A 6,000-nucleotide genomic window follows, 5' to 3' on the forward strand; every position below is an offset into this window, starting at 1 on the left:
CCCCGTCATCGACCTTGCTTATACGCTCCTTCGACGCTCCTCTGATGCGATATCCTCGCCCTTCTGGCCTAGCGTTGTTGTTGCTTTTGCGACCCCGCCGGCGCTGCGGCTTCGGGGCTTCCGTCCTGCGCCTACGCCGACCTTACCCAGCCGGTCCTTATAGAGCCTCCCTCCTTCCGGGCTCCTGCCCTTAGGAGCTATCTGGCCTACGTGCCCCTTCGTAGGTGATGCTGTCGACAATCTTGTTTGCGGGCCTTGTACGTACTAGCTACGTGGTTGCCTGCCCCGCGTAGCGCTCGAGGTGCTAGATGTTGGGATGCCGCCTATAGTACTTTCTTGCGGTCTTCGAGTTGCTGCTATGTCGTCTCTCCTTCCTTGCCTTCCTCGCCGCGTAGGCATTTGCAGCTGCCGGAGCTTGTTGTTATGTAGACGCTGCGGGTTGTAAGTGCGGAAGTATCGGGGTCATTGCGTTGTATAGTACGGCGATTGTTTGGCTGCGTATTATACCTTCCCTTGGTCTCAATAATAGTGTATACGCAGCTTCAATGACTTAGAAGTAGGGGAGAGAGGGTTTTTACTAAGAAAAGGAAGTTAGAGTAGGTAGTATAAGGTAATTGCATTTAGGTTATATAGTCGTAGTAGGGAGGTAGCTCTGCCTTTACTTATTATAGTCGTTCCGGCTCAACTATCTCGAACTTCCTTTATACTGATCTTTAGCCTTATTTTTAGGAAAAGTAGGGCCTCCTCTAGTTCTAGGTATAAAGAGGGCTTTCCTCTTCCTAGTTCCTTTCCTCTCTTTTTCCTTACGGTCTTGCTCTCGTAGGTTATGCCCTTCTTACTCCCTTACCTCTCTATCCTTTACCCGTACCTTCTATACTTCTCTACCGCTTATTTTATACTTCTGTAGTTCGGTCTACTAACTACCTAGTATATTATAGTCACTGTCCCCGCCCTTACTGCTCTTACTCTGCTCTCTCGCTCTACTCTCTACATTCTACTCTCTATATTCCCCCCCCCTCTATTTAGTCCGCTATATCAGATAAACGCCTTATAAGTAGTGCCTTCGTTGCTCTTATAGGATCTCTATATATACTGATCCTTTTTTAGGCTGAAGATAATAAAGAGCCCGGCGGTTCCCCTAAGAAGTCTAAAGCTACTTCTACGTCCCCTAGCTCCTTAGTAGGTTTCTGGTCCTCCCTTTTCCCATATTCGCTGTTCCTAACCTGCTTCTCTAGGCCAAAGACGATATCGCTCTATTCTCCCTACCCACCGCTAATACCCCTAAGGCCCGTAACAAACTTGCTGAGGGCGCCCGCTATGTTATTCTATAAGTATTCCTCTCTTAGCCGCTAGCTCCCCGCTGATTGTATATAGCTACTGCTTGTACCTCCACTGTATACTGAAGAAGGGTCCCTCTGCTAGCTATAAGAACTAGAAGAGCTCCGGTACCCGCTATTTCTGCTATATATATTACAACTATATCTACCTACCGGTAGGTTCTCCCCTTCTTATTTTACGCTGCTCCTATAGCGTTTGTTAGCGGTATCTAACTATTTTTAGGTCCCCCCGATACGTTGAATACGGTAGTCCAGTTTATAGAGGCCTTCGACCGTATAGAGTTCCCTGCTGTTAGTAAGGATATAAGTTAAATTTTTTTTTTTTTTTTTTTTTTTTTACTTCTTAACTATATATTTCTTGCACTAATAGTGCTTTTCCTTAGGTTGCTGGTCTAGAGGAGGAGGTCTAGGAGACTGGTAATGCCGTCCTATATACCCTTAAGGATTTCTCTACCCCCCGGCCCCAGTCCGCCGAGGTCGCTACCTACTGTACTAGCGCTAACTACGCTAGTTGTATACTATGCCTGTAGGTTCGTCTTTCGCTGTCCCTACTACTACCGGTTTCTCGTCCTCGCCTTCGGGCACTGCCCCTAAACTCCTCCTCCTATTAGAGGTGCAGACTGCGGTCTTAACTAACATCTGAAAGCGCTTAGGCGATATAGAGGTACTGCTTTTGTATATTGTAGACTACTTTGCTGTGAGGATCAAGGATCCAAGGGTAGTAAGACCAGAGTGTCTGGGTACAAGCAGTGCACGCGCAACGTAGGAGTAGAGTGCTCGTTAGGGGTCGAGTGGTGGTCTCTGTAACGAGAGTCTCCAGACGAAGGTCAGGAGGACCCGCCGAATGATGCTGGATGATGTCACGATACAGGATAGATAAGAACCCCGTGAGGGAACTCTCTCACGCGGGGCACTTCTGATCCGTAAGGATCAGTCTCTGTGTAATTGATAGGAGGCTGTTCACCAAGATATCGCCCGCTGGTCCAGGTCTTTTCGGTATCAAGACATCGTGGTCCATCTCCCTCAACGTGTTCCCAGAACAACCCCTTTACAATCTCATTGAACTCTGCCTCCCTCCTAAGCTCTGTCTCTCGCCCTCCTTCTTATGCCCGTGATAGTATCGCTAGGGCTTACTTCCCCGCTCTACTGCTTTGTCGTCCTCCTTGCTGGTGCGCTCCTTCGACGCTCATCTGACGCGCTATTTATGCCATTCCAGCTTAGTGCCGTTGTTGCTTCTGAGGCTCGCTTACGCTGCGGCTCCGAGGCTTCCGGACTGCGCCTCACACTGGCCCCGCTCAGCCGGTCCTCACATTTGCCCCTATTGTAGAGGAGGGTAATACTGAGGTTGAGAGTAAGGAGGAGTAGATAAGGTGCTACTTAGATACGGGTTTTTCATAGGTTTTTTAATACCCTTAGATAAGTTAAAGCTTTTTCCCTTATTTAATATACTCTTATATACTTATGCTCTATACTGCTCTTACGTTTTTATAAACCTCACTTTGTATACCCTTAATAATAGTCTATTATCTAAGTATTCCCTGGGTTCCCAGGTATTATCCTCAGGTAGATAGTGTTGGAAACATGGCACCTCTGAATCTTGGGAAATCACAGTTTAGGATTTTATATGTCTTATGTTGATTGTGTTGATTGTCCCTGTTGTTCTATTCCTCTTCTATCCTCCGTCTATCTTTGGTAGAGAGTGTGCTCCTTTTATAGACGAGATATACGTATAGGATGACGTCCGTATAGTGGCGCAGTTAGCTGCCAGCCTGCTTTAGCTGACTAGAATACATAGGTTTGACTCCTGTACTAGATCCTATGATCCTGATCCTTGGACTAGCGCCTGACCCTTTTAACAAATAGCCCTTCCATTTGATCAGGAACTACCTATTTCTCGCTGAACCCCTATAGTCAATAATAGCTTCTACCTCGTAATACTGCTTTTCTAGCTCGACGTCGACCCTTTTGTACTACTTTTATACTTATTCCTTGCTACCTTTAAATAGCTCGAGTAGGGTAATTGGGAAAACTTAATGGATATAATAGTATTGTAGAAAGTCTAGCTTATATACTATCTTCTTATTACCAATAACTTTAAGGATCTTGAAGGGCCTTAGATACTTATCTACAAGTTTACTACTTAGATACCGCTGTTTAAGGTACTTCGTCGAGAGCTAAACCTATTAACTAACCTTAAACGTCTTGTCCTCCCACTTTCGATTATACTACTTCTTGTAGTTCCTATTAGTAGCGATAAGGATATTATAGATCTTTTCGCGGCTTACCGATAAGCGTCTTACTCGCTTATCTATAGTAGGAACTGAGCTTTTAGGGATTGTTATAGGGTCTAGGGGATTTCGGGGGTAGAACCTATAGAGAAAAAAGGCTAGCATTGACCGCATTGCCGTATAGTAGGAACCGTTATAGGCATACTCTACAAAGCGTAGATAATATACCCAATCCGCTTAATCGTAGCTATAGAACGTACGTAAGTAATACTCGAGTATCTAGTTCTGACGCTCCATCTACCTATCTGTCTATAGGTAATACGTAGTACTCAGGCACTGTATAAGGACCGGCTGAGCGGGGCTAGCGTGAGGCGCGGTCCGGAAGCCTCAGAGCCGTAGCGTAAGCGAGCCTCAGAAGCAACAACGGCACTAAGCTGGAATGGCATAAATAGCGCGTCAGATGAGCGTCGAAGGAGCGTACCAACAAGGAGGACGACAAAGTAGTAGAGCGGGGAAGTAAGCCCTAGCGATACTGTCACGGGCATAAGAAGGAGGGCGGGAGATAGAGCTTAGGAGGGAGGCAGAGTTCAATGAGACCATTACTCAACCCCTAACGAGCACTCTGCTCCTACGTTGTACGTGCACTACTTGTACCCAGACACTCTGGTCTTACTACCCTTGGATCCTTGATCCTCACACACCGCTTAATACCTAAAAGCTCGTACAAGGTCTTCTAAAAGGAGCTTATAAACAGGCTGCCCCTATCGGATATGATAGACTAGGGAAGTCCAAAGGGTCAGTAGACGTAGTCAAAGAACAACTTTACAAAGGCACTTGCTATAAGCATCGCAGTTATTGCGATATAGAGGGCGTACTTTATAAACTTATCTACTACGACTAAGGCAGTATTACACGCCTTACCTATCCGAAGGTCGATCAAGGTTAGTAGGCCTATAACGAAGTCCACTATAATCATCTACCATAGTCCGTCAGGCACTGGCAGCGCTGCGAGTAAATCGTAAGAGCGGTGCATATACAGCTTCGTACGTTAGCAGGTTACACAGTTGCTATTAACGTATATCACTACGTCCTCTCTCATAGACGGCCAAAAGTAATTGCGCTCTAAGTGCTCCTATGTCTTCCTAAAGCCTCTATAACCCGTAGTCGGTATATTATAATAGCTCTTAATCAGCTTGTACCTAAGGGATAGGGGAATATATACTCTGCCTTAATAACGGATAAGCCCGTCCTCTCCTTCTCTCTAAGAGCCTTCGCCACTCCTACGCCGCTGCTTGCAAGCGTTAGACTAAAGCCATTAATCTTTTAGTTACTCCTCAAGCAACACTTCTTCTAAAGATAGCTACCCTCCTATCGCCTGGGTCCCGTAATCTCCGTTTTTAGTACCTGCGGCGCCTACGATAGGCATATAGTAATTAGGTGCAGCCTCATCGTAAGAGTTATTCCCTATACGACGGCAGAGGCCCCCAGCGCTGAATATAGAACGAAAACTATAAGACAGCCTATCGGAGGGGCTAGTGCTAGCAACGTGTATCTGTTTATTAGCATCCGATACAACGTCTTCGTCCTTATCTATAGAGCCGTAGCCGCACTTCTCGCTATAGTCCCAGACCTCTTAGACTACAATATTACTCTAGCCTTCTTAGTTTAGCAGCAACCTCTCAAACTCTTCTCTTTCTTACTCAATAACTTCTTTATCTTCTGCTATTCTTATATACAGCGGCAGTATAACTGTGGTAGATGATCGGAGTAGTCTTCAGGCCGTAGCGACAACGGGGTAGAGGCTAGGGTTCTCCTGTCGCTTACACTCAATCCTATTCTACAGGAGTTGAAGCAGCGAGTTCTCAGCGTCTTCACCCGCCTCTTCTTCTTCTATATAGTCTGGCCTACACGAAAGTCTATCAGCAGGGTTCTGAAAGGCGGTATTTAATAACGAAGTTAAACGCAGCTAAGTCGTCGCTCTAACGCAGTTACCGCAAACTTAGTCTCTTCTTAGTCTTCTAGGACTCCAGGTTAAGGTAGTCTATTAGGACTACAACTAGGACCTGAGTATAAAGGAGATACTAGGACCAAGTTCGGAATGCATCGACGAATACAAGCAGCTCCCTATCTCCGGTACCGTAGCGCATTTCTTTAGGTATAAGCTTCCTCGATCTAAAAGCGACAGAGTACTAGCGATCCTCATAGAGCTACAAAAGCACTACTCTAATCGCGCACTTCGAGGCATCTATCTCTATACGGATAGGCAGGGAAGGATCGAAGTGCCTAAGGATAGGGGCCTCGCCGAATTTGCATCTAAGTAGTTCGAACACCTCGGTTACCTCCTTTATAAGCTCGAATAGGCGTTTCTGGTTGCTATACAGGAGGTCTGTTAAAGGGGTATTGAAATAGTGCAGAAACACACATCTACACCCACA

Source organism: Madurella fahalii (assembly GCF_045866475.1).
Source record: "Madurella fahalii IFM 68171 DNA, scaffold_4, whole genome shotgun sequence".
NCBI lineage: Eukaryota > Fungi > Ascomycota > Sordariomycetes > Sordariales > Madurella > Madurella fahalii.